Below are 17,960 nucleotides of genomic sequence, written 5' to 3'. Positions count from 1 at the left end.
GACTTCCGGTGGATGTGACGTCACACCGTTCCCGTGGCTATATCGATACTCAAATCATACATCTTTCTGGGATCCTAAGTGCTAATTACGCTTCATTACACATTTTTCCATCTAATTCGACACAAATCCGACGTTTTTCCGACCATTCTGTGACAATTTTCACTATGCCTAGACGACTTCCGGTGGATGTGACGTCAGACCGTTCACGTGGCTATATCATCTGCGTTATTTCGACGCGATTAAGAAATTGTTGCCTATAATTAATTCACTAACTGATCTGCAGTCATCAATCATGGCTTGTAAGTTTTCTTCGTCCTCTATCTGAAGCAACCATTCCTTTCGTCCTATCTTTTTTAGTGCCCGAGTTAACGCGAGTTAAACTCTGCCAAAGGTGTGACACCCTCTGCTAACGGACGACAGTGTGAGTGATTAAAGGCTTTCGCCTTATAAAATCTGCGGCCAGAAACAGTTAGCTTAAAATGAAACCAAAAACACGACAGGCAGAGGAAACGCCAATGGCCGAAGGCAAGATACTTAAAATATGTCCACATCACTTCTAGAAGATTACCAGCGCTGCTGGCTCTACCTTTACGGTGAAAACATCAAAGGCTCTCCCGTGCACTCGAGACAGGACCGTGTTCCCGGCAACGCACTCCCAAGCATACGACTGCATACGAAGCGGACACGGAGAGGCCGAGCAGACGAGTGAGCTGAGTCGAGAAAAACGGCGCATTCGACAAGATCCAAACACACTGCTCACCGGTACACGCGAATCGAATCGACCCGAAGTTCAAGACAGATTAGAAAAAAGAAACGCACGCAAATTACAAAACGACGACGACCACATAGAGGGCAAGGATCACGGTAGAACTCCTAATGGCCTTCCCTCGCTGTACGAAAAAACGAACGCCGTGTAACGCTTGGAGCGAGGAACTATATAGAGAGCAGCAAAAAGTAGGAAGTCGTGCGAGACCTCTCGTCTATACTATAGCGGTACATGCGACGTCCACCGTTTTGCGCATGCCGCATGCGTCCGCGTTTGCTTTCCAACGCGCAGCGACTCATAAGCGAGTTGCATATCGCAACGACCCGCTCACAGACGGCGCTAGGCGGCGACGCCCTTAACGAATGCGGATGTCCCGAAGCAACGAAGCACAGATATATAAGAAACAAACTCACATACGCCAATCTCCTTCAGAGTCGTACACAACAAGAGAAGACGAGAGTTCTCGAACGTCCAGCCGCCCTACGTGTACGTATTGGATAAAGCGAAGCGCACAGATTCCTACGAGTGACCCCCCCCCCCCCCCCCCGCCCCCCCTCGGTAATATGGTCCCCATTTGGTCAAGAGGTAGGAAGAAAGAGCACCGCAGAACGCAGAGAGTCCGTCTGCCCCGCAGAACAGCTACGGCACCACTCTGCTCGTTATCGTCGGGCCTGGGAAGCTTCGAAGCTCCACTGCTTTCGGGATCGTCTGCTTCTTTCGGGATCGTCTGCTTCCATCTCTCTCTCGGGCCCAGCGCCGCCGGACTCTTAGATTACGGAACATGTTCTCAACTTTTCGAGTCTCTCTCTCTCCTCCTACTCGACGATGGGAGGCAAGTTCTTTCTTTCCTTATATGAGATGTCCATACTTTCCGTTTTTGGGCGCTGCTGCTCTATACGAAGGCCTATACACATCGGGCTCCAGCTATGGGGCGCATGGAACGCCCTCGCGCGACGGCTATCCGAGCGAAACGGCTTCGAGAATTATCGTGGCCGTGGCGACGACGGAGAGAGCAGATGAAACCAAATACTCTTTGCTTCGAGCGAGAAGCACGAAACGAGGCTTCGGCGCGGATTGAAAGGAGAAGACATAAAAATGAGGGACAGAAGAAAGAAAGTAATCCACCCAGGGGGGGGGGGGGTCAGAAACTATATCCGCGCACCAAACACACAGAGGAGAGGAAACCGATGGATGTCTCAAATTGAATTTGAAATGGTTCCATTACATTAAACGCGTCTCGAAACGAAGCTCGCCGAGACCATCGGCGAGGCTCCTGATTTTCAAGAGCGCGCCACTATCGCCCCCCCTGCGGCCATGGTCGTAAGCGGCAAAGATAGGAGCACAAGGAGCAGGGCCACGGAACGAGTCGGCATTTCAAGTTCCGAAGAGACTGCGGGGCCAACTTCCCTTTCAGATTGGCGCGCCTCCTCTCCCTAGTTTATTTATTTTCTGCCCATATGTTTATCGCCGCCGGCCCGGTTTCCACCAGGCGGCGACGATAACGAAAAGTGCACCGACGGTCCCTTTCAGTGTAAAAGCTTGGTTCGCTTTCTTATAGCCCCCGGATCTTATTCTCTGCCGCCGGACACTTACGTAGCCTTCGAGAGATGGCCGAGCTTCTTGGAGAGATGTACGAGGGTTCTTAGAAAAGCTTTAGAACCTGCCAACTGTCTCGACAGAAGGAACACGCCGACGACATCGGTCGCTTTGGATGTTCTGGGTATCTGTATATAGGGCTGTTTCTTTTTTAGTCCATTTTAAATGCGCCCTTATATCTCTAAGGTCTCAGCGACAACGCTAGAACAGGACATAGTTAATAATGATACAGCGAGTGTCAAGGACAGCGACTTCATACTCAGTCTCACCGGTGGCTTGCAGAAGTGTGGAATCCACAGATGGCGCCGCAATCGCTAGGTGTCAGAAACGCAACAGCAGCTCTCGACTTGGCGGCGTCAGTGCGCTGAACAGTCATTACAGAGCCAGTGACGGCATATTCAAAGCACACACAGGGCAACCATAAGCGTTCTTACTGTGAACATCACTGTGATTTCGGCCAGTGATTATACAGCTAGCATCAGGCGAAGTTTCCACATCGTTGAGAAGAGTGAGACACGTATTTTGATTACAAGAACAGCTATGTGACGTCAGCGAGAGGGAAAACTTGATCATCTGACCCAATGAATCTTGCACGCACTCCTTACGAGGCCTGGAGTTCCGCGCTATAAGCGAGGGGTTACGACGCCGCGGGAGGCGACTCAAGGAGGCGACTCAACATTGTGGACTCAAAAACATGCCGCAGTGGAGGAGAACGTATCAATTTCTACCACCGGAGGTTCTTAAACGTCCACCAAAACCTAAGTACACATTTTAGCGCTTCGGCATTCTGCCTCTGCCGAAATGCTGCCTTGTGGGCAGGAATTGAACCCGCGGGCTCGAGCTCGGGAGCAGAACACAATAACCCCTCAAACACTGCGACCGCAAAGAGGGCAGTGGCCTCCGCTACCTAAACTATACACTTCAGTGCCCAGCGTAGAAATGGCTACTGGGCGGCGCAGAATTGCGTGTGTTGCATACTACATGCCAAAGCGGCCTGGAAAACAAACATTCCATTCGCTTTACTGCGACAGAGCTCTGGTTTTACCGCCGCAACGTATAGAGGCTTCATTCCAAGTCACGCACCCAAGACGGACAACCCCGCAGACCGGCTCTCTTGGTATGCATGCAGCGGCTTAAGATCTTGGGAAATCTGAGTCCGAATCTCAGGGTGCCGGTGCTGTTAGAAGCAGCAGTATCGAGGAAACGGGACTTGCCACATACCAGACCTGCCGTGTACGTGGCTAACCCTTTGTCAAACTGCGACCATTATACACGCTAAACACGAATACGCGTATAAAGAAGTGAAAGGGCAGTGTGCTAGAAAACAGCTTACTACCTTTTAGCTCCTTTTTACTTAAGAGTATATCAGTCACATATATACTGTTGAAAACCGACGGGAAAGGAAAGTTCCGAGACATGTCCACGTGTTGCTGGGTGCTGGATCTTGGAAGGAACTTCTGGATGTATATGCCTTGAGCACCATTCGACATCAGTCGGAGTCTACCTGACCTGCCCGAATAGTTGACTTAAACGTGCCAAACCTAACTACAAAGTAACGTCATCACTGAAAAGGAACTTCAGTGCAAACATTTACTACGGGCTAAGTTTCCTATACAAAAAGAAAAAAAAATCGCACTAAGAAGCGATGGAGACAGTGAGATGAAAAAAAGAGTCACATACACACGCGATACACTGCATTTGCTATACAACCACTCCAGGTAGATCTCGTAGCATTCTTCGTCACAAATAAAGCCGCATATGTCGGTGGTTTAGAGTATGAACAAACAAACATTACGAAGCTTTACGGCAACATGTAATGTAGGCTGCACGTAGTAATGTGTACAGCGACCGGAATTAAAGACACGGGTGGTCCCCACTGCCGCGGTTTGTTCACGAAAGTGCTGCTACAAAGTTCGGACGAAAAAAGTGGGCAAAAAAATAGTGCCCATGAACGACAAGAATGCCCTTCTTCATTAACCATACAGGTATCCGGCGTATCACGTGCAATGCACACTGTAAAAAATTTGAAATACTTTTCATTTATGCTGGCAGCTATGTATATCAATTCCGTACATTACTGCGGAAAGGATATTTTACAAGTTCCAACCTTCGGACCTCCAGAAGGACTACCGGAAAATCACTCGCTGGAAAACCTAACCTCAGCGTTAAAACAGTTTCAAGTGATGGAGCAGTTTTGGACTTTCCATATTTGTTTATTGTCGCGCACGAGAATTTGTGAGCAGTTTCAGCGTTGCTAGACACGCACAAACTATCGTAATTAGCCCATTATAATTACGCATCGATCATAATTTTTTAAATAAGTCTGCCCTGCCAACCACCAGCGATGAAATACTGAAAGTTCACACCTTTTGATCTCCATTTTCACTGTTAAGAAATTAAAGGATTCAAGGGACAGCGTCGTTCTCAAAAAAAAAAAAAAGAAAAGCTGACAGTGTGTAGGGTCCAAGGGACAGCATCGGTCTTTACAAAAAAAAAAAAAAACTGACAGTGTGTATCGTATTTACGCGTAGCTATACTCCCTAAAAACGAATACGCCTATATGGGAGCATAAACGGGAGTAAACTGTGCTCTAGCTCTCTTCCTTTCATAAAAGGGAGTAGATTAGATGACAGTTTACTCCCTTTTTACTCCGTTCTTTTCAGAGTGTAGCTATAGCTCCGCAGAGAAAGTTCCTCGATATCTCTTTGCCTCTATCGATTCCTGCGGCTAACAAACGCCAAGTTCACGGGCGCCAACAAACGCCAAGTGCAAGCAGCTCGGTACACACAGGCCACACAGCACAACGTCAACAGAGACACACAGTTCACGCTAAGCTCCGCTATCGACCTGTCCCGAAATGAGTTGCCCCGATCGTCGGCGATTTAACGCCGCGACGCCAATGAAATTCCCAGGGCAAGTCCATTAGGCGCCCACGCCCGCACTGAGAAAACAATCAGTCGGGCCACTGCCACCTCACCGCGCGCGATACTCGACCGAGAGAGGAAAAAAAAAAACAATCTGTTCGAGATTAGAACGACGTCGATCGAGACGACTGCGCAACGTGCGGTTTCACTGCTCATTACAGCCGACGTGCAGCCTGGGAACTCTGCGCTTCAAGAAGTAAAGCAAGAGTAAAGAAGGAAGAATGGCTACAACTGTCGCACGAGTCTCATCATAGGAAGCAGGTGTAAACAATGAAATCTGTTTTCTCTACAACGTCAACAACCTATGCAGAAGCCGAGGCAATTTCCATGCAGGGCGCTGCGTGTCTATTTACCTGCTGTCGTTGTGCGCGCACAAAATGAGACAGTGGTAGGAGTAGGCCAGGGAACGCACGCGGGTTAATGACGTCCTAGTCGAAATCAAGAGGAAGAAATGGGCTTGGGCAGGGCATGCATAATGCGAAGGAAAGATAACCGCTGGTCCTTAAGGGTAACGGAGTGGATTCCAAGAGAAGGCAAACGTAGCAGGGGGCGGCAGAAAGTTAGGTGGGCGGGTGAGATTAAGAAGTCTGCGGAGATAGGGTGGCCGCAGCTGGCACAGGACAGGGTTAGTTGGAGGGATACGGCAGAGACCTTTATTTTGCAATGTGTGTAGCAGACTGGTGGTGGCGGTGGATGCTGCTGCCGATGATGATGATACAGACATGTTCATTCAATTAAGTGACTCAGTTAAAGCAACTGCCGATAGACCACTGTATACGCGGAACAAAGCAAGACCAAGTTTCTGATCATATTGTCACTTCGTGACGACAACGCCGGAGACAAGAGACGAGCCGACTGAGGTGCCACTGAAACGAACTCATTATTGGGCTGACTTGCGCCCACACAGAACTGAATTCGGCGGCGGCGGTAGCGGAAAACGAGCTAAAGCTCACGAAGAAGTTTCGACAAGAAGGCGCTGTAAGAACAGGTTACACCAATCGCGAACAACGTAGACGCAGCAGCGCCTGTCAACCAACATTCTAGACAGGTCTGGTCGAATCTATCCTCACAAAGAAAATGAAACAGCAGCGTTCTGGCGGCTTTTAGCATTAAACAAAAAAAAAAAAAACATTGCAAGGCTTCGAGCCAATATAGAAGCAGTGAAGCTGTGATTAAAAATAAAATGTCGCGGAGGTGGCAGCAAAATTAAACGTTATTTCGCAGTTTTACTTGTATACAAAGATCAAAACCGAATGGCTTAGCAGACCTCGATCACGCGCTCTAAGAGTCGGGCGCGAAATGTCCGTCTTATATCATGCAGGTGGGACACATGAAGAACCTTGCATGCGCCTTTGCTATAGCTTCAAACCAGGTTGGCGCAAACGGACATGCTTCTAATAAAGCTCAAGTGAGAACACCGACAACGGTAGCCTAAAGCGTTGCACACTCAAAACAAGCGTGCAAAATCAGACATCGTGGGACAAACAAAGAGAAGTGTTGTCGACGGAGGCGCTCCGGTTTCTTGAGACAAGTGCACAGGCGACGCCGGCCGTTCGAGTCCTGCAGCGGCCGCCATTCTCCGAGCACCGGCGACCACGCTCCCCTTCTTGGAAGAGCAGCGGGGGGCCCAAGAGGCGCGGAGCCACATCTGGACACCGCTCGCCGGTTACCGCGGCCCCCTCGACATCCGGTCGGAGAGAGGGACACGGGCAGTGCCGTACGAACTCGCTTGCGGAAAAGGACATGCGTGCTGTGCTCCGTCTTTTCTGTGTTCTTATGTAACCTTCGCAGGCTAATAAACCTGCCCATTTATTTGTTTTATCTGGACGTTTGTTGTGTCGACTACATCGACTACATCTTCAGAAGTGGGATTGAGACTGCCTTGCAAAACTGGCGCCTTCACCGAGAGCTTCGACCACGTAAGCCACTATGATGCTCCGATCGAAGCCAACGACGGAAGGTCCTGCGAGCAAGGTAGCACCACGACCGGGCCTTTCAACGGACAGCGACGCGCCCAACGATGTGGGGGCAAGGGAGGCGGCACTCAGCGAAAGCGATACTCTACGAAACGACGAGGCGCAGTCTAATTCAGGGCGGGGATCCATGAACGCCGACACGGTAGACGGCCACGGACTGGGCAACCCCAACGGAAGAGCCCCCGGGGCCTTCGACTTCCAGGCGCTGATGCAGGCTGCGGTGCAGACGGCAGTACGTGAGGCCTTGCAGGGAGCAGCCCAGCTTCTGCAGGCGGCCCAAACGCCACACCACCCACCGACGGGAACATCAAGCGTCGTGGATGGACGACTGGCCACGGCAAGCGCACAACTGGTGCCAAGTTATGACCCGTCGTCTAACGACCAGCCAACAGTCGAAATGTGGCTGAACAAGGTAGACAACCTGGCTGCAGCGTACGGTTGGAGCGACCAGAAAACGACGTGTTTCGCACTCACAAAGCTGCAAGGCGTTGCCAAGACGTGGTACGACGGCCTGACGAATGTCCAGCGCACTTGGGCAGAGTGGAAACACGAGTTGAAGAAGGCATTTCCATCCGCATCCAGTTTCCAGCACACCTTCCGGGACATGGAAGCACGCAAGAAACAGCGCCACGAAAGTATAGAGGCGTACTTCTACGACAAGCTGGCGAAAGCAAGGCGCTGCAATGTAGGCGACCCGGCCTGTATTGAATACCTTATCACTGGACTCGACAATGAAGATCTTGTGCGGTCCCTCAGCGTCAGAGACTACGCCAGCCCCGACGAGTTGCTCAGGTGCATGAAGCGGCTCTACGAGCGTACAGAAGTCGTAAAGGAAACTAGAGCCAAGACGCTGTATCAACCACCAGCTATTCGGCACCCTCAACGCGTCTTAGGAGGAAACAATTCGTCACCAGCAGCGCCTCAGCTTCAACACTGCGCCGGAGACAACGGATCGACGAGGGCTCCCCGACGCAAATTCAACGACAAAGGCGAGCCACTTTGTTTCAATTGTTCTTCATATGGACATTTCTCGGCAGCATGTCCAAAACCTCAGCGTAGACCGCGCTGCACGAATTGTGGAAAAGCAGGCCATGAGAGCAAAGACTGCTATTCGAGGAAAGGCTCGACAGCCAGCGACACAGCTAAAACAGCCGTCCTAGCCCAAGAAAGCAGCAGTACAAGTGGCAGCATGGTGCTAAATCAGAAGTACTTCATGGATGCCAACGTGAATGGGAAGGCGATCAAAGCGTACATCGACATGGGCAGCCAATGCTTAACGATACGAGAAAGCGAAGCGGAAAAGTTACACCTCTCTTATGAAGCACTCAGCCGTCCATTCACTATCAGAGGGTTTGGAATGGGAAAAACAACGCCCCTGGGAAGCTTCGAAGCGAGGCTGACGGTGGACCAGGCTACGGCCGACGTCAAGGTACACGTTGTCCGCGACGAAGTGCAGGCTGTCCCATTGCTTGTCGGTCAACCCTTTACGGAGCAGCCTCACATTACGGTGGTGCGCCGTAAGAACACCGTGCGCATTTTCGAGGAGCGTAACGGGTCGGAGGACGAAGACGGAACTCTTACCAATCTTGCTATACCGGCCCTACCTCCGCGACGTGTGAACTTGTGGGCGAAGGAGGCCGTTGTCATACCTCCTAATTACGTCGGGTTCATTGCGCTTGGGAGTGACAACGTTACGCACAGCGACATCTTCGTTCGCGGCAGGCTGCACGAGACGAGCGGCGAGTACGTGCCAAGCTGCGTATTAAGAGAAGATGAACTGGGCGAGATATGCCTGCCCGTGGCAAACGTATCCGAATCTCCTCTGATTGTTGCTCAAAACCAGAAGATCGCGAGAGGAACGTTGTGCATGGAAGAAGAAAATACCGAACCCTCCCTGATCGCAAACAGCAACGAAAGAAAACCGGTAAAGGCGATCTCGGGTGAAGATTTGACGGTTGGCACAACGATTTCTGCCACGCAGAAAGAGGCACTCGTCGCAGTGATTAACCAGTACCGCGACTGCTTTGCGACGTGCCTTTCAGAAATCGGGTGCACGGCCGCGGCACAAATGAAGATTGAGGTGACCACCGACGCTCCTGTAACGTACCGCCCATACCGCCTAGCCTACTCCGAAAGGCAGGCTGTGAGAACAATGATTGACGAACTCAAGGAGGCTGGAGTAGTAACGGACTCTAACTCTGCTTACGCGAGCCCTATCCTACTTGTTTCAAAGAAGAATGGCGAGAAGCGGCTTTGCGTAGACTTTCGAGCCCTCAACAAAATAACGAAAAAGGACAGGTATCCGCTACCGTTGATTGATGACCAACTTGACAGGCTACATGATAAACGACTGTTCACTAGCCTAGACCTTGCGTGCGGCTATTATCAGGTGCCAATTGATAAAGAGAGCCGAGAGAAGACAGCGTTCGTCACTCCGGATGGACACTACGAATTCACCCGCATGCCATTCGGACTTGTCAACGCACCGAGTGTGTTCCAGCGTATGATAAACACCGTCCTCGGCTCCCTTAGGCACACGAAGGTCATGGCCTACATGGATGATCTGCTGATTCCATCGGCTTCGTTTGAGGAAGGATTAGACAGCTTGGGCGAGGTACTCGAGCTCCTGCGTTCGGCTGGTCTCACGCTGCGCTTGAAAAAGTGCTCCTTCTTCCAAGAGAAAATTAGCTACTTGGGTTATGAAATTTCCGCATCGACCATCAACCCCGACAGCCTCAAGTTGAGAGGAATTGCAAATTTTCCTACACCAGCAAACGTCCACGACCTCCGACGCTTCCTGGGCCTCTGCAGCTATTTCCGACGTTTTGTGGCTGGATTTGCCAAGATAGCCAAGCCACTTACGATCCTGCTGTGCAAGGAAGAAGAATGGCGCTGGGACGACGTTCAAGAGACTGCATTCAGGCAGCTACAAAGACAGCTCATGAGCAAGCCAACGCTGGCACTTTACGCACACGGAGCGAGAACGGAAGTGCACACCGACGCTTCCAAGGTCGGCCTCGGAGGAGTGTTGTTGCAAGAGCAACCAGACGGCCTCATGCACCCCGTTATGTATGTTAGCCGTAGCACCACGCGAGACGAGGAACGCTACCATTCATACGAACTGGAAGCTTTAGCCGTTGTGTGGACAATTGAGAAGCTTAGACCATACCTGTACGGAACCGAGTTTCTTGTTGTTACGGACTGCAACTCATTGAGAACTGCTTTGTCAAAGCGAGACCTGGTGCCACGTGTCGGCAGGTGGTATCTAAAGTTGCAAGAGTATACGTTTGATGTAGAGCATCGACCAGGAGCTAGAATGAGCCACGTCGACGCCCTCAGCAGGGCTCCTGCATCGGAAGCTGAAGAAGTTGACGTTGCAAGTGGCATTAATGTCTTTGTAACAGAGCTCTCCAACGAAGACTGGCTAACGCTAGCACAGAAGACGGACGTAACATTACAGTCGATCGTGGATTCCCTAAAGGGATCATCAGAGACGAAAGAAGCTGAGCGCATCAGAAAAGAATATGTCCTGGTTGAAGGCAGGCTTTTCAGGAGAACGTGTGGCAACAACGGCGACGAGCGTCTGCTATGGGTAGTGCCACGAGCGGCACGTTGGCAGGTCGTGAGACGATGCCACGACGATGTGGGTCACTTTGCAGTTGACAAAACCATGGCCTTGCTCGAAAGCAAATACTGGTTTCCAAGAATGCGCCGGTGCGTGAAGCGACATATCTCGTGCTGCTTAGAGTGTTTGTATCGAAAGGTTCCGTCCGGAAAAAAACCTGGAAAGCTGCACAGCATCGAAAAAGTGGCCGTGCCATTCGACACCATTCATATGGATCACTTGGGCCCATTTATCCGCAGCAAGAGTGGCAATACACACGTGATTGTGGCAGTGGACGGCTTCACTAAGTTTGTGCTCATTCGGGCCGTGCGAAGCACCGCGTCGGGCTACGCCAAAAGCTTTCTCAGGGACATCGTCTCCATATTCGGGGCCCCACGAAGGTTGGTTACCGATCAGGGAACTGCCTACACAAGCCGAAAATTCGAGCACTACTGTAAGACTCTCAGCATAACCCACGTGAAAAACGCAACTTGCACGCCTCGTGCCAACGGACAAGTCGAGAGGTACAACAGAATGATAACCCCTGCGATTGCCAGCTTATCCGAACGAAGCGACGGGAAGGACTGGGACGAAACGCTCACGCAGGTGCAATGGGGAATCAACAACACGGTAAACCGAGCTACGAAGACGACTCCATTCACTCTGCTTTTCAACTTTCGCCCCCGGAACGTGACAGGGGACTCAGTTGACGACGAAATCGCACTGGAGCTGGACGCCAGTATGCTGAAACTAAGAGAGAAGGCCATCGACAACATACGCCGGGACCAAGAAAGCAGATGAAGCGAAGATGCACACCAACCGAGGGCGGCTGGAAAGGAAAAGGATGGCCGACTGTTGTCGACGGAGGCGCTCCGGTTTCTTGAGACAAGTGCACAGGCGACGCCGGCCGTTCGAGTCCTGCAGCGGCCGCCATTCTCCGAGCACCGGCGACCACGCTCCCCTTCTTGGAAGAGCAGCGGGGGGCCCAAGAGGCGCGGAGCCACATCTGGACACCGCTCGCCGGTTACCGCGGCCCCCTCGACATCCGGTCGGAGAGAGGGACACGGGCAGTGCCGTACGAACTCGCTTGCGGAAAAGGACATGCGTGCTGTGCTCCGTCTTTTCTGTGTTCTTATGTAACCTTCGCAGGCTAATAAACCTGCCCATTTATTTGTTTTATCTGGACGTTTGTTGTGTCGACTACATCGACTACAGAAGTGTCAGCTCGCGATATTTCCGTCCACAAACAGAGGGCGGTAGATGCGACAGTGATAGACGCGCAGCGTCGTATGCGAGCCAAACGGGACTGCAGCCTGCCATCAACGCTGGTGTTTGCAGAAAAAGGACACAACACAAACAGCGCATGCGGACGAGCCAGCTTTATCGCATCCTCGTCGGCCGAGTTGTGTTAATAGGGACGTCGCCGCGCCTGCAGAGGCCTCTAGGGAACCGAGCGCAGGCGGCGAGACACAATTACGAGCAGACGACTTTTTTTGGGGGAGGCGCTGACAGGCAAAGTATAACTCAGGCAGACGGTATGACCCGGCAGCGATGAAACAAAGGCCAAACAATGGCAATCTATCAGACTGCGTTAAGAAGGCAGAAGATGATGATGATGATGATGATGATGATGATGATGCAAAGGTCAAAGGGACCGTAAGCAGCGCTACCTATCAGAACTCGCGAAAACCTGAAATGCGTTATACAGCCTTGTAGAGGGGAATGAAGTCAAACGACATGAGGGTCCTGTGGGAAGTGGCCTTTCTAGATTACTTCGAGAGGGCACTTCTATTTAAACCATTGATCAAAACTGCATAAAAAAGCAGCTCAGATGAAATTTCCGGGGAGTCAGTACTCATACCAGGGCGAAAATCATACAGGAAGGGTAGGGATCAAAGAAATAAGTAAGTGATGAGAAATTTATTTTCTGTTGCTGTTGAAGGTTGCTTGCCGGCCAGATAAGCACCACATGATAAATAGAACAAAACAAAATAAAAGATCCTTTCAATACCTTCCCACTTATTAACTTACTGGCGACATTTCTACACCTAGCCTCGAGAGTTTATTTTGAATTATCACATGGGATATAAGGGACGTTGTAGGGCACGGCTCCGGATTCATTTCGACCACCTGTGTTGTTTACGTGCGCTGGCGTTGAGTGAACATGTGAAGAATGCTTGAATAAGTTCCTGGGCGGTCAGAAAGGTTTAGTGAAGTTAAAAATGTCAATGTGCGTTATTAAACTCCTTTTCAGGAAACAGACTATATACAGTCGGGTACAAGTCAATAAAAAAGCGGCTTTTCCTCGTCAAAGGATCTCTTTCCAGCCAATGGCGGCGCGTTCTTCCGCATCTCGTCACGTCCGGCCGGGGAGTTTTCCTCTGCCATACCGTGGGCGAACATTCGCTCATAACCTTGCTGGTGAGTCGGACGACCTCGATTCCTCAGCGCATTCTGTTGCTAGCTGGCGTTATTGTTGTTATATCAATAAATGCCTTGTTCGTGTCAGCCGAGTGTTGATCGTCCCTTTGTTTCCCTCAGAGCAAGGCCCGCCGTGGTCGGCGTGCGCTCGGTAGCGCCCGCGATCACGGGTCCGGCGGTATTGAACTGGGTCAGCCGCGATTAAATTGAGGGAACGTATTTACTCCTCCGATTACAACCCCCTCCCACACTAAAAATTGCATCAGTGGGTGTTATATCCGACACAGACACAGTATCTGACTGACACAGTAAACATACTCTGATAAAAACAACGCAAAAACATATTGCACGGGCTGTCACTAGTACACAATGATTACCAAGTAGTGCGAGAGATTACCAAGTAGTGCGAGGTGTAGACATATTTTAACGCGATAGTGTCGCAGAAAGTCCACGAAAAATCCCCAGAGAAGCAACCTATAGGAGGCAGGTGGTCACCTAGGTCACGCGACCCTGTGACGTCATCACAACCTGTCCACCGGATTGTGAGCGAACTGTCCACCGTGGCGGGCGGCAGTTAAAGGTTGGTCGCTCAGGAAGGGCATCCTGGGATCGCACAAAGGCCACCGGCGGCAGCATCTGCCATCGCAGGGCAGTGGCGTATCTCTTAACCGCTGCACCACTGCGCCAGGAGCGGTATGAGGACTACCAGGGATCAGTGAACGTAGATAATGAGCAATTCTGCATATAAGGAAATCAACCTATTACGCTATCGCGCTATACCGTAAAAGGCAGAACTTAACTGTCGCCTCCAATCATTTTTTTTTTGTCGCATATAACCGCACTTCAACCGCGATTTCAACAGCCGGCATCTGCGGTGCGAGCTTCGAGCATCAACTGAACCTGACCCCAACAAAGCTTTATTAAAAGAAAGATATGAACACCGAGGTTTGTAGTAGCTGCTTCTCTCCTCCTATTTCATGTCGCAAGCCAGCGGTTGGCCAGCCCTTATCCCCTCGGGAAGCCGTGATGCGCATATCAGCAAACATGAATGATTTCACTCAGGCTCCTAATCTCAGCAGCGTCTTCAAAAAAATCGTACGCGTTCATTAAAAAAAGTAAAACATTTCTTTCACGCTATCTCTATTCCTTCCGTTTTACTAAAGTTTAAGCACGCACGCACACGCACACACACACACACACACACACACACACACACACACACACACACACACACACACACACACACACACACACACACGCGCGCGCGCGCGCGCACGCACGCACGCACACACATACACACACACACACACACCACAACATAATGCCTCATCATCTGTTCGCCGGCGTAGGTAGTGCTAGGCGGAGGGCGCAATTTTTCCAACAATAACCCGAAATCTCTACGCCGGGAGCCATTAGCGCCCTAATCGGTCTTTTCTTGACGCGTCGCGAAACAGGGACCCGCTCGGCGGCGACGTAGCTCGGCGCCCGGAATCAACGAAGAGAGGAAAAAGTAGAGTGCGGCATCCAGGCGGGAGCCACAAGGTGATACGGCGTCGTCGCAGTCGACGACGTCATAGTCCGCCGCCGCCAGGCGGGCGGGCGGCCCCATTTAGACCGAAAAAGAGAGGGGGAAAGAAGAACGCGCGCTAGCGTTCTTTCCTCCTCTCCTCCTCTCCCCCGTACTCCCAAAAGCCTCCCGGAGTCCTAATGAGTACGAAGATGGATTCGCGCGTCGACGTCCCTCACCACGCCGCATGATTATCAGCGACGCGCCGTTTTCGCAGCGCGCCGGATATCACATCGCGCGCGCGTGCCTCAGAAACCGGCGGCCCCTCATTCGGAGAAGCAACGATCGCAGAACAAACAGCTTGGCTGCGGAGCGCAGTCGAACGCAAGAACAAATATACACCGAGAGGAAAGAGGGGGGGGGGGGGGGGGGTGCTTTTGAAAACACAGCGACACTGGAACCAGAAAGAGAAAGAGGGGAAGGGGGAAGCCGGTGTGCGTCGTGTGCGTACAACGGCCACCGTGTGTATCACGCTCGTCAAACCACACAGTCAGGCTTTTTTGTTTCATGACCACTGTTCGGAAAAAAGAACCATGCCGTGGACGCAGATGCGACGAGGCGCTGCGCTCATTATCATATAGATTTCGTGACTCCAAAGAGCACGTCTCTCTCTCTCTCTCCTTTTCACTCTCTCCCTCGCTCGAAGGAGAATCACTCGAGCAGTGGAAACGAATCATTAGTGTCCGACGCTCCTCTCACTGACCCCCCCCCCCCCTAATACTCCAACAGTCGCATTTGGCCAACGCGTATAGTTGCTGTTCAAGCGGTCGAAACGGCACCTATCCATTACGCCGGCCGGACTGAGACAGCACGCGACGAGAAATTGTTCGGGCCTGCCTAGGGTGACATGCGTGTTTTAACTATCACGCTGTGTATACCATCGAGTCCCGCGGCGAACGGGCCGTGAACAGACGGTTAATCGGTCCTGGCCATCATTAGGGCAAGTGCCTGTACTAACCTTCTCGAGAGACTGGCGCGGTTCTATTTTCGGGGGGTATCTGTTTACCATCGAGTAATGAGTACCCGTACTACAGTCCATTAACGATTCGAAAGAGGAAAAAAAATGCTGTGTTTGCTTAATACGGTGTGGTATGAGAGTGTTTTAACATGCCAAAGCTAACATGCATAAGCGCTAGAACAAGCGTATGAGCCTAAACGCGTACGCTAACAGAGAAGACTAGTGGACAGCTTCGGATTACAAACAAACTTTCGGGGTTTTCTAACAGGCACTGATGTCGAACAGTACACGGACATTTGTTTGCATTTGGCCTGCACGGAAACGCGGCCGCCGCGGCCTAGATTCGAATCACACGACCAGTAAACCTTAGCAGCCGAACGCTAATGTCTCTCATAATTGATCCCAAATTGCCAGAAGACAAGCACACTTGAGAAAGACCACACCTGTGTGGCCTTTTTCACGTGTGCTTGTCTTTTTGCGCTTTAGTATTCGTTCTGAACCTATATCAACACGGCCAACTATTTGCCCTCCGTCAGTGTAACGTCAATGGGTAATCGCGTCACATATTCAATAATAATAAAAAAAAATTCAATGAGTAAGGCGCCTGTGGTCTTTTTAAACTAGTAATAGTTAAGGAGCATGTCGTGTCTCGATGGAACAGCACCGCAAGCGGAGGCGCGGCTATCGAGGCACCCTACTACCCTAACCCTACTAATGAACAGGACCCGATTTGAAATGGTGTCGTAATCGCCAATTAAAATCGTGACGTCCATCAAGCTCCTCCGCAGAGCACAACGCCAAGTTGTGGACGCGTGATGACGTCATCGAAAGTTCTCAGAAAGTGGTGCAATTGCCCTTCGAGCTCTGAATCTGCGTTAAGTAAGATTAACCCTTGTTCTCACGCTCTGACACCTTTCGGTGTTTGGGGGTGCCGTAAAGGCTGCGTTATACGGTTGAGGAGCAAAAACCTGCTGCTCGGTTACTTTTGGCAAAGTGGCTACGTATTAACTTTGAAAGCTGCGCGCTTTGAAAGTGCACTGACTTATCTCGTAACCCGGTAATCGCATGCAGTATGATCCAATAAATCGAATTCTCGAACCACTGCACATGGCACCAGTATCGAGAAACGAGCGCAGGCAAAGGTGTCAAAGCGGCCTTCCGTGGCAGGACAAGGGACTTAAATCACGCGGTAGCAACGAAGGTAACGTTAAAGCGTGCAAGAAACTCGAACGGAACGCCGAGTTTATGTGCAGAACGGGCAGAGTTTAGACAGGTTTTAATTCATGATGTTTTCACTTTAAATAAACCGAGAAGTGAATAACATCTCTCGCTCTCACAGGCACATACGCGGACGCACACGCATACGCACGCACCCACGCACACACGAATACGCATATACAGAAAAAGCGCACTTAAAAAATTTACTTATCGATACACTGTCCATAGACTTCTGTCTATGAAATGTACAGACTTTCTATAGACAAATCCTAGAGGAGTCACAGACAATACAAATCCTATAGATAATCTATAGATTTATGGCCATACACTTGTAGCAGACTTTTTCTATTAAGTAGTCAATAGACTGAATAAACAAAGGTAATGACTATAAGAAGGCAACAGGGTCTATAGGAGGTCTATAGACAGTCTATATACCTTTCTCACAAGGGCGAGCACTACAAAACGTCCTGTACAGAAAAGCACACATGAGAAAGAAGCTATCTCCAAAGTCCCGAACCAGCTATCGGCGCGAGGGAAAGCCCGTGCCAAATAAGAATCATCGTGCAATCATTACCGGTGCACCTGACGTTTCCTGCAGACTAGAGATCGACAAACAGACGAGAACAAGACCACAACCAACGAAATTTTTCAACACACGCATATGTGCGCACCGGCGACGTAGTGAAGTGACGGAGGGGCGTAAAGGGGGGACCATATTTCAAAAACGACTCCCTGACCTCCGCCGGTCGCGACCTTTGCCAGGAATCCGGGCACAAAGGGTTCGCCGCGCAAGAGAGAGAAGCTGCGGCCCGCAGCGTGTATACGTCGCCGCCTTGCGGGCCCGCACACAATGGAGAAGGCGCCCAGCGTCTCCTCGGCGGAATCCCGGCAGCCAATTTCGTCGCCCCAGACGAAGAAGACAAAAGCAAG

Source organism: Amblyomma mixtum, chromosome 1 (genome assembly GCF_055824585.1).
Source record: "Amblyomma mixtum isolate Tamu chromosome 1, ASM5582458v1, whole genome shotgun sequence".
Lineage (NCBI taxonomy): Eukaryota > Metazoa > Arthropoda > Arachnida > Ixodida > Ixodidae > Amblyomma > Amblyomma mixtum.
The sequence above is the reverse complement of the archived record's forward strand: the minus strand, read 5'-3'. Positions refer to the sequence as shown.